Genomic DNA, 22,701 nt, shown 5'->3' with positions numbered 1-22,701 from the left:
ATGCAGTATATAAAATATTATTTAGCAAATGTCTACTGTTGAGATGTACGTTGGCAAACAGGAAATTCTTCTGGTAAGAGGCCACGAAGAGGTTAAGGGATTGTCTTTGTTGAATCGCGGAAGCAGATAAAGTAGGCGGACATGAAATCACCTGTTCCAAGTCAAGTGTGATTTAAAACTAATAATTCTATTTTATCCAACATCTCTTAAAACCAAGTGAAATAAGCGAGATAATCCAAAGGTCTCTATGCTATAATTGAGACTACATGATGCATTAGAGAGTGAACAAAATGTTTAAATAACTGGTGTCTTTTAGACACTAACTGCCCATAACATGTGTTATTTGTACTGGAATATAATGAATAGTGTAGAACATGGGCTTTCATATAGAATCTAATATAGATGTAAGCATTCGTAACCAGTTTCCTAAGCCTCTTGGTAACCGCATCAACTGATTTCATAAGGATTTATTTTTTTTTTCTAATGGGGTATCGCTAGGGCTGTAATAACAGAATATTTTTTCATTCCTTTGATTCTCGAGTATATATCCGACACAGTTAGACACACACAACCGAGAACCACATCCGTCTATATAAAAACATATGAGATATTAACAGATATATACTCAAAAGTCAAAACAATGAAAAGAATATGCTGTTGTCACAGATATCACATGATATCACTTATCAGAGTTAAAAGTCATTCGAGTATGAGGGTTAATGGGATGGATCGAATGACAGTTCAATGCTGATCAATAATTGCATGATTTATTTTATTCATTTTACCGTTTTCATCTTTAATGGTAGCCTCATAACGTTTCGGTCAGGGTAATCCAGGATAATCTTCAGGTGCGCCTTGCTGAACTTGTGAATCTGTATAAAATTTCTACCAGATTTCCCTGAATAAGATCGGAGGTTACATCGGTCACATTATTATAAGAATAACATCCATAACGAGAACAGTAGTCTGAATAATTCAGATTATCAATCCTTGTCTCAAAAATTCCAAAACCCATTATCGGAGGATAAAAAATCTTTCCATACCGTTCAACTAAAAATCCAGCTTCTTCATAAAACATCAAGTATTCTCAATTTGTCAGAAACATCGCACATGGAATGTGAGGACTAAAGGACAAAAGAGGAAGAGGGACTACCAAGCTGTCTCCCCTCTATTTTGTTCTGAAGCTGGTGGTGAATGCTGGCACCTACATTGAATTTTAAATGAATCCCCCATGCTATACATTTTCTTATATTCATTTCTTGCAAGAGTTGTATATCAGTGATAAATAATGAGCACGTAATAATATGGTCTTACACTCAGATATCCCTGTTTATTTTCTAATTTCAATGGTGGGGGGGATAAACTATTGTGCTTATGGATCTTCTAAATCTACAATTCTTTCAATAGCTAGCAATGCTAATTCAGAAGGGATGAGATATTTCCAAATTGCTTAACTTAAACATGATCATAATTTCACCTTTGGCTTTCTTCATGTCTTGTAAGTATATTTCAGCAATAAATTATGAGCACAAAATAATAGTTTTCAATCAGCCCGCGCTCCCCCCCCCCTATTTTTGGAAACACTAAAAATCGTCTATTTGTCACGGGGTTCATTTATCGCCACGTGCTTAAGGCCTTGAGATAGTTGGGAACGTTATAAATGCTCAGTAAGGATTATATATCTGTAATATAAATGTTTATCATGTCCATGCGAAATAAGTCCATACTGACTCTCACCACATCAGCTGGATATAGCGGAGGTTGCTTTAAAATGGTGTAAAGTCGGCTTCTTAAAAGCAGAACTCTGAGTGAAAGTGAAAAACGGTTTCTCTTTGAATATACTGGGATCAAAACCTAAAGGTCTGGAAGTGCCAACAATTAAGCCCTTTTTATAATTGCCTTAGAAAGGATATATTTTTATGCGATCCTTAAAACACACGCAGATTCTTATACCTTATGTATATAATGTTTTTTTTTAATTATATTTCGTCTTAGAAAAACTCTTCAGTGTGGCTATATACAACTGGCATGCCAATCTTATAGCAGGAATCTCAGTCACTAGTTACTGTTTAAGGTCATAATGCTCCAACTCCCTCGGCCACCACTAAGACTACGTTTATGAGAAGAAATATATCGCAGCTATTTTTTCCGATATTCAATTTTCACGAGGATTTAATTCAGTGTAAGAAACCCATATATTTGCCAGCCACAAACGCACACACACACACACACACACACACACACACACACATATATATATATATATATATATATATGTGTGTGTATATAAAACGCAGAAAATTACGTGATTACTGATTAAAAATAACATTACTGATTGCATGATCAAATGTTCCAAAAGCAACGAATACAATAGCGTTATTCCTTATTCCATGAAGTTTCCAAAATTTACATTTTTCTCGTGCGATGAAGTAAATAATCCAATAATGTAAGAAAAAAAACATTTCTAGGCCAAAATAAAAATTGAAACCTCCAAAATTAAGGTGTTGCAATCTGATTGCAGAAATTAGAAAGAAAGTAGAGTCTATGAATATTGTGCTTATGTACAGCGGAATCAATAACTGGAACCTGTGGTTAGGTAATATTTATATCGAACAAGTTAGTTTTCTAAAGATTTATTTTTCAAATCAACCTTCGCTTCTTTAAGGCAAAGTACTTTTTATCAAAAACATCATTTTATATTTAATTTTAAATTAAAAACGGAAAAATGCAACTGAAGAAAAAAATTGTAATATAAATCTCACCTGTCTGTTTTAATGTATGTATGTATGTATGTATGTATGTATGTATGTATGTATGTGTGTGTGAGTCAGGTCATGTCATATGCTACTGGTACCATGTAACCCAGTACTACCTGCCTCATGGTCGGGCCACCGGCGACTAAACAGGTTCCCCCACCAGACTTGTTTGGTGAGGAGGGTAGCTAGTCTCCCTGAAGGATTAAAAACAAGACCTTTCAAAGGGCGAATGAACCCTTTTTCGGGATCAACGGCCAACTAGCACCGTGTGTGTTTGTGTGTATGTATGTGTGTGTTGGGGTGGAGAGGGCTCTCATGAGCCGTGGTGATGGCAACTTTTCTAGGAGAAGCAAATCTCTGATTTAAAAAATCATAAAACGGGAGACCAGTATCCGCATTAAGCTAGTCTGCAGTTTAACTTGTTGCTGGCTATCTTGCTCTTGCTTTTTGCTGGATCTCAACATTTTGAACCGAAAGAGAGACTTAGCTGTCGTACAAAGCTAAGACTATGTAACATCATCTTGGTATAGATACTTCCTCAGACATTTGTCTATTAAAATGGTCCTGTGGCGATGGAAGTCATTTTTGGGATCATGGACTTTAAGTGTCTGAGGGAGAGGCATTCGTCTGAAAAGACGTTGCAATCATCATGTATGTATGTATGTATGTATGTATGTCTCGCAAAAACTTTCGACAGAGGCGACAGATTTTCAGGAGATCGGTATCATTTTAAAGCTCGACCCTTCGGACGACAAATATCGAAAAATTGGCTAAAAATATAAATTCCTTCACTGGACACTTTTCTACATGGCGAGGTCTCTTTTTTCGACAATATTTTCGAAAGTCATCGCCTCTTTTCGATTGTCTAGCCTTAATTTAAACCTACTTCACTTTCGGTTTGGCGATGGGTGCAACAGCTAACGCGCACGTTTTTTTTTTGTTTTTTTTTTCTTTCACAATTTTTTCCTTCTTCGCGGTACGGGTTCGAGCTTGCCTGCCTGCATACTATCACTTCTTTTACGCTCGGAATTTTCCTTTCTTTTTTTCTTTTTTTCTTTTTTTGCTCAACCAACACTCTTACACAAGCCTCCACTTTCTTTTCCACCTTTGCGTCACGGGTTCGAGCCTGCTTACTATAACTTTTTTTTTTATCAACACACACCTAAAACACCCGGGCAACGCCGGGCATCCAGGCTAGTAGAAATGAAAGATGAAACTAAAGAAAACGGAAATGAAGAGAAATGAAAAGAAAAAGAATTTTTAAGAAAATAAATTAAACAGAACAGGGAAATCAAAGAAAATGGAGAAAAATGTAGAAAGAGTTGAAAATTGAAGTGTAAAATGGACGGGGGATACTTGAGATGGGAAGAGATGATAGAGATGGGAAGAGATGATAGAGATGGGAAGAAATGATAGAGAGGGGAAGAGATGATAGAAAGGGGAAGAGATGATAGCGAGGGGAAGAGATAATAGAAAGGGGAAGAGATAATAGAAAGGGGAAGAGATGATAGAGAGGGGAAGTGATGATAGAGAAGAAAGGAGGAAAAGGAAACAAAAAGCGAAAGGAAAATAAAGAATTTAAAAACCTGAAGAAGAAAAAAATAGAGACGAGTGTGATTGTTAGATTTTCATGATAAAAATAAGACAAATAGGATTTTCTTTCTTTCTACTCTTTAACAGGCGTTCTTGGCCTTCAGGTCAGCATATTCACTTGAATTAACTGGTACTTGGTCAATGCAGGGGAAACCCTTCATACCGAGACAATTACTATTTATTTATTTTTTTGATACTGCCAGGGTGTCCCCTTTTGGGGGTAGCTGGTTTTCCCCTAGATTAAAAACTACATTGTGTCTAATTTGCTTTCGTAGGGAAGCAAATAAATACCTACTCTTTAGCAGACGTTCTTGGCCTTCGGGTTAAGATAAAAAAAAATAATAATAAGGCATACACAAACAGACAGATAAGTTTTTACAAATTGTACATATGTTCTTTAATTTTAACGCTTGGGTTTCAGTAGTTAGATTAGGCTCCATAGAGTGAATGAGGTATTATGGTTAATGTTGCCAGTCAAGAGTAAGACTTCCAGTCATCATTTGTATACTCCAATTACATAGTCACAAAGACCCTGTACCCTTCCTCTCCCCAATTTCTTATAGGGCCTTGTGCCTAATTTTGTTGTATTGATATCTTATTGTGTGTACTTTTTTGTATGTTCAATTTTTTCTCAATAAATAAAATGGATAAATAAGATCAAAGTGTAGTATCTGTCCTTCAGTAGACGAGAAATCCCTCACAACTGAGACAATTTTTAATTGTTGTTCCTTTTCTCCACGTTAAAAAATGACCCTGGTGTCTAACTCTGTCTCGTGGGGAGGCATTGTAAATAGGTACCCGCTTTGAACATTTTGGTCTTTAACTTTAGTTAATTCTGATGCTTCCATTTTCAAGAAATTTTCACTTTGAATATTCAGTTGAAAAACATTTAAATCGGAAGACTTCAAGAACCAGAATAAACCGGTGCTTTATTATTGTGTCTCGGTCAATTCCAAATGTTTAACATTGTTCGTTTGATTTGCCTTCCAAACTTGGTATCGATTTTTGTGTTCGCATCAATTCAGTTTACATAAGAAAAAAAACTTTTCCGAAGAAATATTGCGAGTGCTTGTACTCCATTTACTTACTATTTGTGTGATTTAGACGCCATTAAAAACACGCGCCGTAAAAGAAAGTAAAAGTTATGTAAATATACGATAAACATTATATGCATATTTCGGACTGTTTTATCTTCGTTTTTAGTTGATGCCGCCATTTTGACAAAGTGCGAGTCGGTTTACGCTCCAGTTCCCTTCTGGGAAGGGTCTTTAGGCGGAATTGGTTAACCTTATGACAAAAGACATCAAAAGGCCAGAAAGAAGAACAATTGAAACTTTGAAAATGGCAACAACCAAGATTAAATAAACAATAAAACATTTGGGGATGACACGGGTTAAGTGGTTAACGATGCGAACTGAAAACCTGGGTTTGCCAAGTTCAAATCCAGTTTCCAGAAACACTTTCATCAAACCCACACTTGGCATTGTGTTTATACTCCCTGAAGAGGAAGTAAATAAAATAACAATACCCCACTTTAAAAAGATGGTCAAATACTAAACTGTAAACAAACATCAGGTAATTTGAGTAACAAAACAATTTAAAGAATGCAAACACGAAAAAAACTGTGGATGTGCATTCTCACCCGTCAAAAATTCCCCGATACCCAAACGGACAAAGAAAAAATGTTTTTATGACTTAAACTTGAGATTCGTTCATATTTCTAAGCATTTGCATAAAAATATCGTTTCCTTATCATTCTGCCTGAACATAAACTTACACAGGTAGTTATCAAACAGTACATGGTGCGTTCCACAGTGGCTTTTATTCTGCATATTTTTTTTTTTTTTTTTTTTTTTTTTACAGTAAGAAGTGGTTTTATCGATCTCATTGTGGGGACCTGGACCCGAATGTCTCTTGATAAGTGGTAAAAAAAAAAGAAAAATAAATAAATAAAAATAATTTTTTTATTTTTTAAATACTCACAAAAGTAGAAATGGTAGGTCTATCATACGCACGCACACACACACACACACACACACATAATGTAAATAATCACCACAATTTGCGTGACGGTGGCTAAGTGGTTAATGATACCGACTGAAATCTTAGGCGTGACAAGTTCGAATCCAGATCGTTTCACAGAAATACTTTCATCAAATGCACACTTAACTTTCGTCAAACCTCCTGGAAAGACAACATTTAATGCCCGAAAGTTTGTTATTAGTAGGTCTTTGTTATAAGAAAGAAAATCCGTATCATTGTTTTGACACTCGAGTATATATCCGACACAGGCATAGTTAATCAACCGAAAACCGTATCAAAGCATATAAGATATCAACGGATACACACTCGAGAGTCAAAATAATGAAAAGAATATGCTGTTGTCTTAGTCCTAGTTATTACAATAGTCCTAATTTTAGCTAACTCCAATTGAGTTATCTCTAATCTTAAACCCAAAGAGGGGGTAATAACTAGGATGATGATATCATGACGAATAAACATATACTATCCCCCTCTGACGAGGACACACTGTCTTGAAGGGTGGTATCATGGAGATCGAAGAGATACTAAAGGGAGAATACCGGGTACAACCTGGGTAGGTTTTGTTTATACTGCCGATGATACGTCCAGGACAATCAGTCTTATAGTTTGGGTCATTCATGAGTGTGTGAAGACCTCGCATCTGTCAAACGGGGGTATGCTTCTGTGCAGTTCTCTCTCTCGGCGGTCGTGCTTTCAATCACATTTTAGCGCTTGAGAACGGCTGGTTTATTACTAATCGCCTTAAGCGGCTCTACTTTTATTTGGTTCGAGTGCTCTTCTTCTAGGCCGTCAGTTTTTTTAATCCTCGTATTCTGACACTATGTTATATTTTTGTCGCGGTGGACATAAATAGATTTGTCGAATATCATTCTTTCTTGTAGAAACGAAAAGGAAGAACACTTCTTTGCACGTAAAAAAAAAAAAAATTAAACTTGTTGAACATTAAAAAGAAGTATGACACTTATATCTATAGCAATTTAAGAAATATGCGTCTATCCAGCGATCTATTATTTTAACCACGAAATTATATAATTAGGCGGGTAATATATATCTTTGTGTCTATCGTTGTGTATTTTCAATTTTAAAAGATCACCGAAGCTAAGGAATGATGAGCTTAACTAGTATCACAGGAGTGACCAGTAGTCTCTGCTCTCCGCTTATCTCAGCATTATTTTCAGTCCTCTTGAACCTCTACTTGCCACTGGTATTTAACAACACCGACTCAAGAGAGGTGTGGTTGGAGATTACGCAACTCTTGCCACAAAAAGTTCACGCACAGCCACCCTTACAATGCGTATCTATAGTCTGTCAAGATTGAACGGAGACTGAAAATATATGTCTGTGTGTGTAATATTTGCTCTTTAGCTAATTAACAAATTATTGTAAATTTTGGAACAATAGGCGTTAAGGGGTAGTCACATGATTCACATTAAGTTTGATGTAGTTTTATGCAGAAAGGATAAAAATGAGGTGAAAGCCGTTCACAAAAATTTAGATAGTCCCAATTTTTTATGAAATTTAAATAATGGCTATTAAACATCAATTAACAAATCTTATCCAAATCTAAGTTTCTTTCAAGTATTTAAAATGTTTTTAAGGAGCATAATAAACGTACAGCGTTTTATTTAAATATTTCAGATTTGCATTAAATAGCATCCATATCAATTAGACATTAATTCAGCAAGAGTCTTTGAATTTCAATTTATTTTATTTTAAATGTTTTCGAAATTAAAAATCGTGAAATGGATTTTGAACTCTCTCTCTCTATATATATATATATATATAGTTCTTATCTATCTATCTCTCTCTCTCTCTCTCTCTCTTTCTCTCTCTCTCTCTCTCTCTCTCTCTCTCTATATATATATATATATATATATATATATATATATATATATATATATAATAGAGAGCGAGAGTTCTTCTGATATATATAAAAGGCATTTTGTCTATGTATGTGCGAGGCCAATTTTTATGAAATTTCACACAAATATACTATATGTGTCTGGAAGTGCTCTTAAATAGGTTTTACATCGAAAACATCCGATTAATGCAGGAACAGTCCGATTTTGATCACCAGAATTAATATTTTTACACAACCTTACATCACAAGTGCATTTGAGAAGTTTTATCACTGCAAAAACAGAAGAGCATGGAATATAAAATCAACGGTAGGTTCTTTGATAGGACAGGGATCGTTCGAAATGAACGTTTCTGTTTAGAACAATATCGAACCATGCTACTTTACTCATTCAAACCATTATATAAAAATTTTATAAAATTAAAATTAAGTTCTCTACACTGCAATGTAGATTAACTATTGTGGACTAAGTTACTGCACTCTGGTGGGCCTCCGACTAGATAAAAGCATTGGAAGTACGAAACATTCGTTGATCCTCATTCAATACTGGGCAACATCGGGTTCCCCTGTTAGTATAATTTTGTATGTGTATGCTGCAATTTTTAATATATATATATATGTTAAACATTTATGTTTTCTTAGAGTTTTTAAGTCGATTTTACTAGTGGGTCACCACTTATCAAGGCCAAACCGCACTCGAGGAGAAAAGATTTTAGTTTTAGAGCAAATTAACCTCATGGGATGTATTTAGTGCCGAAAAAAGGTGTCTCCGGTCAAGATCAAAGTGTAGTATCTGTTCTTCAGATACTGCATTTCAATTTCTTGTTCTGTGTCAGTGGAGGAGAAATCCTTCACGACTGAGACAATTTTTATTTTTGTTCCTTTTCTCCACATTAAAAAACGACCCTGGTGTCTAACTCTGTCCCGTGGGGAGACATTGTAAATAGGAACAAGATGTCTATGGTAACTGGTTTATTTTTCTCGTGACTTGGGAGGGGCCATACTTTTGCCGAGTAATATTAGCGCGCACGGAAATGTAATCGATTTAATAGGATTTAATAGGGTTTTAAATCAGAATCAGCGATTCCATAAGTCTGCGACGATTTCCATCGTCTTTCGCACAACCCTCTCACCATTCTCAAGAATATATCACAGTAGTAGTAGTAGTAGTAGTACACGCGGCCCGAACAGGTGCGTTAGGAGTCTTTTGTTGCAGGGAATTAGTAGATGCTACACGGTGAGGGCAAAATCACGACTCTAGCTGTAAAATGCTGCTCTCCGCTACACGGTAGCTTCCTCCTTCATGGAAAATTCAAGGATCAATCCCGGGTCCATGTGGTATAGCCTCTAATTAGAGAGAGTTCAGATATCTTGGGTATATGTTATCCGTCGTGGATTCCGTAGAAATGATGGCGAATGGAACGCTCGTTCATATTCAGATTCAAGCCTTATGTCACACACTAAAAGGATGAGCTGATTAGTTTACATTTCCTTCATAAGCTTGGCAACTTCTAGTTTTTAAAGCTGAATGCTGTTGGAATACAGTATTTTATTTATTTCTCAAGTTCTTCAGTGTCATATATATATATATATATATATATATATATATATATATATATATATATATATATATATATAGTAAGTTATGAAATATATATGGCGATTAAGCTACACTGAATATTCTGCGTTTATATATTTTATAACTTACTAACTAGCTCTACCTACGTATTGAGCACTGTTGAAGTAAATACTTAAAGTTTACGCATAAATTTATACTTTCGTATATTAATTTTATGTGAGTAAATGAGTAGTTATATATATATATATATATATATATATATATATATATATATATATATATATATATATATAGTTTTTCATATTTAAATTTAATTCAGAAAAATACAATTTTTCAAAGCAAAAATTTATTAATTAGAGAAAGAATACAATTCAAAGTAATTTCCTAAATCCATGGATTTTTGATAAGATTTAATAATCTGTGATTCAATTCACCTCATTATTCTGATATATATATATATATATATATATATATATATATATATATATATATATATATATATATATATATATATATATATATATATATATATTTGTATGAGTAATTTTATAAGAATCATTCCTTTCGCCAATTTTTTTTCTTTTTTTTTTGATGGGGGTAGAAATCATTATCAGAACATTAAAAAAATAACATGAAACCTCCCACAAAAAAAAAAAAAAAGATTAGAAATGGGAGGGATTTTATAAAATTACTACTGTGTGATATTGACTTAATAAATGTTTTAAATGTTATTTATTTTATCAGGGCTTATATAAGAAGCACAATTGACACAACGGTTCTCGTTAGATTGGACAAGCTAAGTAATATTGAGCTTGACCAGTGCCAGATGGGTGACTCATTGCGATTACTTAGTGCTATATACGGTTGAACGGCGACATGTTTCTGTTCATTCATAATGAATCAGATGATTCTATTGTTGCCATTGGTTTCCCAGATATTTTGTCAGAATTTGCACTTACTTGCCAACATCCTAAGCGAAAATATTTTTGTGAAACGAAATGGATTCGAACTTAGCACATCAAGTTTGTCAGTCTGTGTCATTAACCACTTAACCACAGTCACTTCTCACCTCTGTGAAAACTAATGACGTTAGAATCGAATTGCGAGCTGACAGCTGCAGAATAAAACTTATCATTTATAAAATGTCCATATAATATTCAATGGTAGAAACACGAGTTTGGGGTGCACAGTGCACATGTATATAGAACAATAAAACGCGGCGCTGTCCCTTTGTCGAGCCGATGTATATATCAAGTAAGAGATGGCAATTCTTTATTCTAACCAGCATTTGCATAAGCTGGATGGAGGCATTTTGTATTGATGCTGGTAAAATGAATGGATCATTCTACTGCTCCAGAAGGTATCTGACTCCTCATGCAATCCACTACCTTCATAAGAGTTAAAAAATATGAGCTGATGCTGCTGCTACGTTTGGAGAGGTGCGACTCTAACCACTAAAGATTTCAAAGAGTACATTATTGATTTCACAATCGAGTGAGGGATGGTCTCTTCCCTCAAAGAATAGACATTGCTAGTCTTTCTCTACTCAATCCATATTTCTATGAGATATGCTTAATTGAGTTCTAATCTCTGGTTCCCTCTTGTAAAATATTCACAGCGAGAAGTCGTCTGTCACCATTGGAAAGAACTTTCCTGTATTCCCTGCTGACTACATCGCGGTTATCTTCAAGTTCAATGTTAACAAATACATGTCGAATTATCCTTTTAATTAATCAAATTCTTACCATTCCACCCATCGTTTCCAATCCTCTCATCATATTAGTAATCATTTAACTGAAAATGTCATTAACTCTCATCCTTGAGTGGCTTTTGGCCTTAGTAGGTGGTGACTTGTTAGTATAAGAATACCTTTTCCACAAAAGGTATTAGTCTGCTATTGAATATAATAGAACTAATTAGGTTCGTCCGTTGGTCTGTCACAATCATTTTAGCATTAAACGCACAGATTGAATGGACATATCCTCAGAACATGCGTCCTTGTTTATTTTGTCCGTTATACAGCGCATCAACACTTTTTTTTCAGTTATTTAATACCTAAATTACTACTGTGAAATGTTTCAAGGAAAACTTTTCGGTTTATCCATACCTAGGAGGTAGAACTTGTGGGTTCATACCTTGCCTAATATACTAGTACGTAATCTGATCACAATAGGTTTTATAAGATTTGTACTCGGCAATTCAGATCACATAGTTCGCGACGGTATCCATTATGCCAATTCCATACACCCGTTTTAATGATAATAGAAAAGTTAATTCAAAACCTTATTTACTTGCCTCCCCACGAGGACAAAGTTAGACACAATGTGTGTGTTTTTTTATTAATGTCGGTAAATTTAGATCCCCAAAAATGGTACTCTGGATTGGGATAACAATTAAAAATGCCTCAGTTATGAAGGATTTCTCCTCCATAGACTGAAGATAGAAAAGAGCAACTTTAGTGTCAGAACAAATACTACACTGCTCCTAGTCAGAGTAAATAAATTCTGGTGACAGTAGTAACAGTTTAGGGGTTTGCTCTGCCGTGTTATCGGGATGAGCTAATTGTTATTCAGTCCCAAGTTCGATCCCTTTCTACGTGCTGTAAATATGTGTCGACTTAAGTTTAGCTTAATAAAAAAAAATACTGATAGAGGTCTAGTCCTCAAATTTGGATTTAACAGATTATTGGTGTAAATCAGTCCTTGTGCAAGCCGGTTAATCCGATTAAGACAGAGAGATAAGATTAACTAAGTCGATCGCCACCTCCTTTTAATGAGATATGTGTCAATGCACAGCAGGTAGTTTTTTTTTTTTTTTTTTGCTTTTTTATTTTAATTTATTTTTCTCTTTGCTTTCTACGTTGGCATGATGATCGATCAGCATTTCACCTCTCATCATCTTTTTTTTTTGTCGGATATATATATATATATATATATATATATATATATATATATATATATATATACATATATATATATATATATATACATATATATATATACATATATATATATATATATATACATACATATATATATATATATATATATATATATATATATATATATATGAAATCAGTTCGCATGGCAAAATCTAATGATTCATGCAAAGGCATTAATACTATATAGTACTAATAAGATCCAAATTCGGAGTAATTTCATGAAAGCGAACTACTGTGGCAATTGTAAAAAAAGTGAAGCATGCATGGTCCCCCTTGAATGCACAATGAACGAGGCATAAAAAAATGACTAAGTTCAGCATTGTCGCCCCCCCTCATTAAGCCCCAAAAGTCCCCAGAGGATGTCAAATCCTGGTGAAAATGAACAAATGGTGCAGTTTTAGGTTTTACCATATGTAAATTTGAGTTATGCACCATGCAAAAAAAAAAAAAAAATGAAATGACTAAGTCCATTATTTGCCCTTTCCCCATTTCGCCCCAAAAGTCCCCAAGGACTTAACATATTTAAATTTGAGTTCAGCACCATGCAAAACTGCTAAATAGACATACACAGAAAATTTTTTGACAAATATGGTAAAATAGTCCAACAAATGGAGTGTTTTTATTAGCCCTAAAAAGAGCCCTGGGAGCACACCTAAGAGTTATCGCGAAGTATGGGCAAACAAAATTATATAGAAATCAGTTACAACTTTTCAGAAAGTTTTATAAAAATCCAAGGCATCATATAAAAAATATGCACAAAAATGTCAATTTTAGACATTTTAACCTGAAAGGCACCCGTAGGGATGGGGGGGGCAACCTGAGTTTCCGCGGACGGAAAATCCGTTCAGTTACTTTTTTACTCATATCATGTTTAATGTTTGTGCAAAATTTCAAAAAAAATTCCAAGGGGTAGTTATTCAGAAAAATGCGGACGACCGGACAAGGGTGAATTTACAGGCCCACCCTCCTTTTTTGTCTGAGGACCAAAAAAAAAAATTAAATAAATAAAAAACAATTATTGAATTAGAAAAGATAGAAGACTTGGGACTAAAAATATTTTTGAATGAAATTTTAAATAGTTTTATGGTTGAAAGATTTACAATACACACGCACACACAGTATTCATGTGTGAAAGAATTCAGACAATGCTCAATTAGTAAATAAGAACGCGTAATATGTTTCTTTGGTTGCTACAGTTAAGAGTCACTGAGCCTAGTTCAAAACTTGTACTCGGCAGTCACCAGGTGAATTCAACACACACACACACACACACACACACACACACACACACACACACACATGCAGTTGAAAAAAAAAACAATAAAGTGCTCAATCTTAGGTTTTACAATCATTAATACAAATTCTATTTTTAAAAATGATTATAAATTAACGTCCGTTTGGTGGATGGGTGGGTGGGTGGAGGTCAAGTTTGATCGATTTAGTCATGCTGGATCTAGGATAAAATCCGGCTGCTCAAAGCAGACCGATTAGTCAACTCCTTTCACGTTATTGATGATTTCGTAATATATATTATTATTTAGAAACTATTTATCTACATATGACAATATGTTACTCATTTGTTGGTAGAGTTATCGTAAGGAAATCATCGGCGGGCAACTACGTTCTCAGGCATGCTGCAAAGATGTTTACATTTGTTATAGATTTCGCTAACATTTCGCTGGTGGAGTAACAGTAGAGGTGCTGTCTGTCAGCTCGCACCGTTTAGTTTCGATCCCGGCTTGAAGCACTAGATTGACTAGCCACACTGATGAGTTTTAAACAGCAAAACATTACTGTCTGTGAATGATGACCACACACACGCTTACGGGTAAATTTTTTTATTAGGTTTTCGAACTTAAAATAGGTTAAAGTTTATAAAGAATAAATTCCTTATTTTACAATTATTTAGCTTGTTTTTTTTTTTTGCGTGGGTGGTGGGTGGGGGGTCAGATGAATGATACGTTGTATTGCTCCGACTACTGTTCTCAATTTGATTGCTATATTCACAACGGACAACGCTTATTAAAAAACGACCCGATATAACCTTCGACCATTTTCAGGTGCCTCTTCGAGAACCCTTTAACCAAAATGGGAAGGTTTATGTCGAACTCGAGAATTTGAACAGAATTTAAAACTAAACTTAAATATATTTTTAGATAGGAGATTATTCTCCTTTTTGCAGCCCTGGACAAGTAGAAGCTTCCCAAATTCGAAGAGTTGTATTTCAAGAAGGTTGAAGGTTACATCGGTCGAAATGTAGTGGATACAAAAATCAAAATGAGAAGTCTGAAGAATTAAAATAATACACTTTAAAATTTCTGCTTAATAATATAGTAGAACCCCGGGATACGGTATTAAAAATCAGAAAAACGTAGATAACACCGTAAGACGGCGCAAATCCCGTAACCAGGGGCCGGAAAAAAACATCGTATTCGACATCCTAAACTGATAAAACCGTATCCTAGGGCCAACGTATCTCTGGTTTCCACTGTATTAAATCTAGATCAATATTCAGTACAATCTTCAATGGTAATTGAAAACGTGCATGGTTTGTGAGGTTATATTCTTTTTTCCGAAAATGACAATATCCCTTATTATACTAGATGTAAGCTTTATCAATGCCTATTTCCTAAATATTTCATGAGCACAAAAAATGCATACTAAAATATACTTTAGTTCTGAGATTGAGTTATGTTTGAAAAAAAAATTGCTTGAATTAGCCGTCGTTTAAAATTAAATCACTTCTCTCTATCTATCCATCTTTCTATCTTTTTCTCAATTCAACAACGAGTGATATTCTAATTTACATATGTGTCTTTCACGCACCACAAACACATGTAAATTAGATGGCAAACTAACTACGTGTAATACTGATAGATTCCGACTCAGAAAATAGCGTTTCTTCTTTCTTTGTCAGAAATATCGATTACGGAATGCGGAGACGAAAGGGCCAAATAAGGAAAGACTCGTAACTTTCGCTGTCTTAGTCCTCAATCCATAAGCAACGTTTCTGACAAAGGGAGAATAATTTTTGTTTTCTTGATCGGAATATATATGTATAATCCTTACTGTTAACTAATTTTTGGCATTGCAGTGGTATTTTTTATTGTTATCATTTTAGCTCCTTATCCTTATGCCTTGTCGGGGTGGGGGGATGATTTCCATTAAATAAATAATATTTTCTTCTATATAAAATAATACTTCCATACATAACGCCAATATAGAAGTAATGACATATTTTTAGTTATGAAAGAATTCATTAAGACTTTTTTATGAATTTCTGAATGAAAGCAAAGTAAAATAGTGATTGTGGTTGTGACCCAACGGGTCACTAGTACGCTTACTATCAAACATAGTTAGCATTTATGTTGTGAAAACGATATGTATATATTTGTTGATGTTTACTTTGCCTTGCTTTCAGTTTAACCCCGACAATGGTGAGATAAATAAATAGACATCGCAACGAACGATTATTTACTGAAAGTAAACAAACCCGAAAAGGAGAGAAACAGTCGTGGAAGGATTGGCGGCGTTATCCCCATCTGGGTCAAATAACAAGCAGATGGTAAGGCGTGATTGATTTACGGCGTATCAACTTTTTTTTCTACGCGTGTTATTATTAACGATTTTCTGCTTACCTGCATCCCTATGTGGGCAGAGTTTGGCACGAGGACGGTTTTTAATATGGATGAAAATATAGCTCGCCATGAAGAGGCACTTTAGGTTAGAACAAAAATTTGTATTGCCTTAGTCCAGCAAGACATCTTCTTCACGAGCTAAGACTGAATAAATGAAGTGCACTATTAAAGCAGAGTTTCTTTAAACATTTCGACAGATTTTTACTTTTCTTTGAGAGAAATATAGGTACACTGGGCTTGCATATCTTTTTAAACACCTCACTATAATGATAAATTTAGCGTGATTCGAACCCGATTCTACGATTCCGTAGGGGTCTCTGTGAATAACAATTCTAGACTATTATTTTTAAATATAACTAATTTTCACGCTCTTATTCATTAAAAAAGGAAAATGCTAAACACATTCTAGGCATGCGTAATAAAATTAGTAAAAAAATGTCATAAAAAATTGAATTTTTGAATAGTAAAATATCATAATCCCCCTACATATATATATATATATATATATATATATATATATATATATATGATTGCAAGGTCTTGTCAGACGAGTGCCACTCTCTCAGACACTTAAAGTCCATGAGCCCAAAAATGACTTTTTTTTTAGTCCTACTGGTGAATTCACACACTCAGTCAGGCATGATACTGAAGACGGTCATTGAGATCAATTATTACATGCTTCCAGCATTTCAAGCCTCCATGCGTCACAGAACCATTTTTATAGACAAATGCCTGAGGTAGTATCTATACACTGATGATGTTACAGAGTCTTAGCTTTGTACGACAGCTAAGTCTCTCTCTCGGTTCAAAATGTTTAGATCCAGCAACAAGCAAGAGAATGATAGCCAGCAACAAGTTAAACTGCAGACCAGCTTAATGCGGGTACTGGTCTCCCGCTTTATGGTTTTTTAAACCAGAGATTTGCTTCTCCTAGAAAGGTTGCCTTCACCACGGCTTACGGGAGCCCTCTCCACCCCAACACACACATACATACACACAAACACACACGGTGCTAGTTGGCTGTTGACCCCGAAAAAGGGTGCATTCACCCTTTGGAAGGTCTTGTTTTTCATCCCTCAGGGAGACTAACCACCCTCCTCACCAAACAAGTCTGGTGGGGGAACCAGTTTAGTCGCCGATGACCCGACCATGAGGCAGATAGTACTGGGTTACATGGTACCAGTAGCATATGATATGACCTGATATATATATATATATATATATATATATATATATATATATATATATATATATATATATATATATATGGTCGTAAAGTACTTGTTATGCGGCCATTTTTCCTTATGCTCGTGTACCGCTCGACATTACTTGTTTTACGAACCAAATAAACATTTTACATTAAGTAAAAACATTATCACTTATCCAGCTAGGTAGCAGAGTAACCTATCTTGCTTTTGGTAACATTTATTATATATTTGATTGGGGTGGGGGGGGGCTTTTCGAATCACTGTGAATTGTAAAACATACCCGACTTTTCTGCCTTATTCTTTTCTTCTGTGTCGATTGATATGTTTTTTGTTTTGTTTTTATTTTTATTTATTTATTTATTTATTGAAACATTTCAATTTGAGACGTTTTCTTTCTTTCTTTCTTTCTTTCTTGTTGTTTTTTTTTTTTTTTTTTTGCTTCTTTTTTTTTTTTTTTAAACTTCGTCAACTGTGACTTTATTTGAAATGAATATTACTACAAACACTGGGAAAGCAGCTTTTTTTTTCTTTCTTACGGGGTACGGGGTGTGTACTCGTTAATTTATAGTGACCGATAATAAAAAAAGGATTTTCGGTTTTTGTTCCTACCAAACACCTTAGAGAGTGATACACACATACACGCACACACACACACATACACGCACACACAGTATAATCTCCTAAACTAATAAAATCATTGTGAATTTTGGAATCTATTTTCTAGACAACACAGTATGTAACATGAACTCATTATTTATTCTGTATTTATTATTATTTATATATCTTATTTCTGCAAACTTTACGATTTGGCCGCTACTAGCACCCTCCCTCGTTAAACTTTTTAAATAGGCTTCATACATAAAGTTTACTAGAGAAAAGAATTGTTCCACATCAAATTTTGATTTATATTGCATAAAAAGACCAGTACGCGCGTATGAGCGGCAGTGGCAATATGTATGTGTTTGATAAAATCTTAAACTAGTGAAAGTATTATGGAAGAGCTATTCTATGTAACCGAAACGTTGGTACATCATTTAATTTTTTTGTAGACTTTACAATGTAGAACATCAGTTTCATTTGATTGGTAACATTTATTAGATGGATTTCTAAGTGTATTTTTTTTTAATTTTCCATTGAGCGATTATCAATGGTTCAAATGGCTATAACAAAACCGCCATTTGTTTTCGTTCTAACTCAGCAGACTAGATACTACGTTTGTTTCAATGACAATAAACGCTTTAAAATAAGTTAAAACGCAAAAATAATACGCAAGTAGGTAGAACAGTAACTTAGCTTGCCTTTGGTAATATTTATTTGTTGCATATTTTTCTTTTTGTTTTGTTAGCTATTGTAAAAAATGTCTGAATACTTTATATAGCACAAGTTTTTATTTGTTTTAAATGTTTTAAATTATGTGTATCGATATCATTGTAAAAATCTATAGACCGTCTGGGCGTACTTCCTTGCTTGAATCTTGTCTTCCACGATCGGCGATTCCATCTCTTAAAAATGGTATAGCAGGTGAATATATATATATATATATATATATATATATATATATATATATATCAGCGACTATTGATCAAAATTTAACAAATGAAGGCTCGTTGGAAAGGTAATGACCTGAATTGTGTATTTGCTCTTAAGGTCGCACATTAAGAGGATCATCCATCATCCAGAGTCTATTTTTGGCACTTTTTACAACCATAAAATATTTCAATCATAGTCATTTGTTTTCCTACTTTTGTATATGAATTACAAAATATCTGATATTTCCCCCAAACCTCTTGCCTTGATGGAGAGGAGACTAAAACTTGCTGCTACGATTTCAAAAGATCTGAAATAACAGCAAGGGGATACTTGATCTCAAATATTTCTCATGTGTTATATCTATCCTCTTTGATTTTCATACATAAAGTAAATTTCACAGTGTATAAGGATTATTTGATACTGGAGATGTTCATAATCGTACCCTATTTCCAAAAGAGGGGAAATATAACATATGAGAAATGTTTGGAATCAAGTATCTTTGTGGTGTTATTTCAGAATCATTTGAAAACATAGCAGAAAGTTTTAGTCTCCCCTTCATCAAGGCCAAAGGTTGTGTGTGTGTGTGTGTGTGTGTGTGTGTGTGTGTGTGTGTGTGTGTGTGTGTGTGTGTGTGTGTGTGTGTGTGTGATTATTATTATTATTAGCCTTGATCTAACTACCATTAGGTTCGATATAATAATCAATAAAGAATTGTCTCTATAATAACAAATATGAAATCTGCATGAATTAAAATATCATATTTAAGCGTATCTTACGACCGAGCAACGTCGGGTGGTTTGCTAGTATTGATTTAAAATTAATATCCAATTTTTAGTTTATTTTAGTTTAGTTTATCCAATATATCAAAAATATTCGAAAATAGAAATGTGAATTATAGTTTTTAAAAAAAATCGGTAAATTTGTACATAAGGACACTATGCTAATTAAATTCACCGAAGACAAAAAAATATGATATTCTACTTTTTTTAGGCAGTTAAACACCCTGAAAACTTTGCGGTATCAAAATATATATATATATATATATATATATATATATATATATATATATATATATATATATATATATATATATATCTCGAACTAGACGGATTTTCGAACTAAACTCTTTGTTCAATTCACAGGGGTAGATTGTTCTCGTTTCGTCAACCAGGACCGGGTAGAAATTTAAACTAATTTTATTGCATATAGTGAAGAGGACCAAACCTTCAACAGCTAGACAACTGTCACTTACTAGTGAAATACTTAATACTTTTATCCGCTGTGCCATATGATCGAGTCGACAAGACGCACCTGATGATCAGCGGTTACGTCGGCCGAAACGTCGTGAGATTAATACAAATTATCAATCCTCATCAATATAATTTCCAAACATAATATGATAACCATGTCATTTCTAATTAGTGAACATTTTTAACCTTTTGACTATTGTTTAGTCTGATATTACACTTCATCTTTTCTGTTCTCGGTCAATGAAAAATAAATCTTTCTAGACTGAGGTAATTATTTTTATCTTTGTTTCAATTCAGAGTGACCCTTTTAGGGGGGGGGGCTGGATTCCCCACATTAAAAACCGACCTTTGTTTTCGTGGGGAGGCAAATTAAGTTAATAAGAAACGAGTTATTTTATTAAAGTGCGATAAAATTGGTTTTGTGTTTTCTAAAAAGTTTAGGAATTAGGAAATTATTGATCGGTTGCAAAAAAAAAATTTTTTTGTTCTTTATTCACATAAAGTCCAGTTTCTATTGAGTTTTTTTTTTTTTTTTTTTAATCTAGAATGAAAAAAAGATTAAATGGAAAAGAAAAATAATAATAATTCGTTGGGTGGAGGGATTAAGAGATCTTTCCTGTCTTGAACGAGTACAAAATAGACTTTGAAATCTAGCGAAGGGAAGGGGCAATCAGTTCTTCACCTTCTAGCCTCGTTCTCACAGAAGAGAAGCTGTTATAGTCTCTCACACTCTATCTCGTCATTTCGATGGTATGCATTCTACTGATCTTTAATCTCTTAACCTCGCTATCCCGTGTAAAACATTCGCAATGAAAACTCGTACAGCTACAACCACTATAAAAAGAATTTTCTTTCTTTCACTGAATACAAAACTAAACGAAATTTCCATGAACAAATAGATGCAACACGATATCATCGAACTGCTTCCCAACTAACCGCAACATGGACGTTTTTAAATCCAATGTTAACAAATACTTGAGTCATCCTCTTAATTAAATTCTGTTCATCCCGCTCATCGTTTCCAATCCTTCCATAGTATTGTTCAGCATTCAACTGACGATTCTATTAACCTTAATCCTCTAATGCCTTTGGGCCTTTATAAATGGTGATACCTTAGTATAATTTTGACGCACGCAGTGTCGGGGCTGGGAAGAGGGGCACGTTACCACCCTTTCATCTAATCTCATATGGTCTCCAACTCGACATCATGTTAATTTTTCTATACCTAAAACCACAACTGTGCAATTTTAATTAAATATCTAGTATTTATTTAACAAGCAATATAATAATTTATAGTTAACGAGTGTGTACTTCGTTTAATAGATAACATTTAAGACTATGGAATGGCATATATCTTTTATCTTCAGTATGACACTTGCGCACTAATGCCGTTTGAGAAAGTTGCGACCCCGACGATATGCCGTAAATCAAAGCATAAACAGACAGATTAGATTTAACATGATTTGCAATCGTGAAAGGTTGTTGGAATGCAGCCAGACATGCACATATATATGTAGTAATGTTTTGTTTTTGTCGAAATTTGTTACTGTGAAAAAAAGGCGATTCTATCTTTTTATTACCAGTTTCATTTACTAAAGCATACATTTCCACAAACATATATATATATATATATATATATATATATATATATTCATTCACATACGTTACTGTTTCGTTGTATCACAACTCATCAGTGCGGCTAGATTGGCACCTCTCCCAAGCCGAGGATTGAAACTATAACCATCGCGTTAATAGCCGGCAGTTCTACCCATCGACCCACGTTTCCAATCCTTCCATAGTATTGCTCAGCATTCGTAAATAACCTCAACAAATGTCCATTTCAAAAAACACATGTTTCGGACAAATGGTTTTGAGAAGTGTTGTTGTTGTTGTTGTTGTTGTTGTTGTTGTTTTATGTGAAAAGCAATCATTTATTAAGTCGCCTGACGAGGATTTTTGGTTTTGACCGACCATTTGTAACGAAACATTAGCATGTCTAGTGCCACGATCACGTATATTTGTTTACATTAATAAAAAATAAATATATCTTGATCTTATTTTATTGAGCACTCTTCATAACCTCGTTAAATTCATTAGTTTTCATTTTGGAATACATTTAACCTGGCATATATATATATATATATATATATATATATATATATATATATATATATATATATATATATATATATATATATATATAAGTTTAATATTTAAAGATATTTTAATTAAGGAGACTTGTAAAGTAAATTTGGTATTGTGGTGACTGCAATAAGTCTAGACAAGGGTAGGGTAAACTGGGGTT

The 22,701-nt window shown here is 34.0% G+C and overlaps 1 protein-coding gene and 1 long non-coding RNA gene across 2 annotated transcripts in view; one reads left to right on the top strand and one right to left on the bottom strand.

Moving 5' to 3' along the window:
• The window catches only part of LOC145279864 (uncharacterized), a 333,260-nt gene that overhangs the window by 64,667 nt on the left and 245,892 nt on the right, over nt 1-22,701 (top strand). The gene's annotated exons all lie outside the window — the stretch shown is intronic.
• Nucleotides 1-22,701, bottom strand: part of LOC145279866 (uncharacterized) — a 70,156-nt gene that overhangs the window by 42,761 nt on the left and 4,694 nt on the right. The window lies entirely within an intron of this gene.

This window comes from Euprymna scolopes, chromosome 7 (genome assembly GCF_053919585.1).
Source record: "Euprymna scolopes isolate OS-2025 chromosome 7, ASM5391958v1, whole genome shotgun sequence".
NCBI classification, from domain to species: Eukaryota; Metazoa; Mollusca; class Cephalopoda; order Sepiida; family Sepiolidae; genus Euprymna; species Euprymna scolopes.
This window is presented reverse-complemented; position numbering and strand designations above follow the sequence as displayed.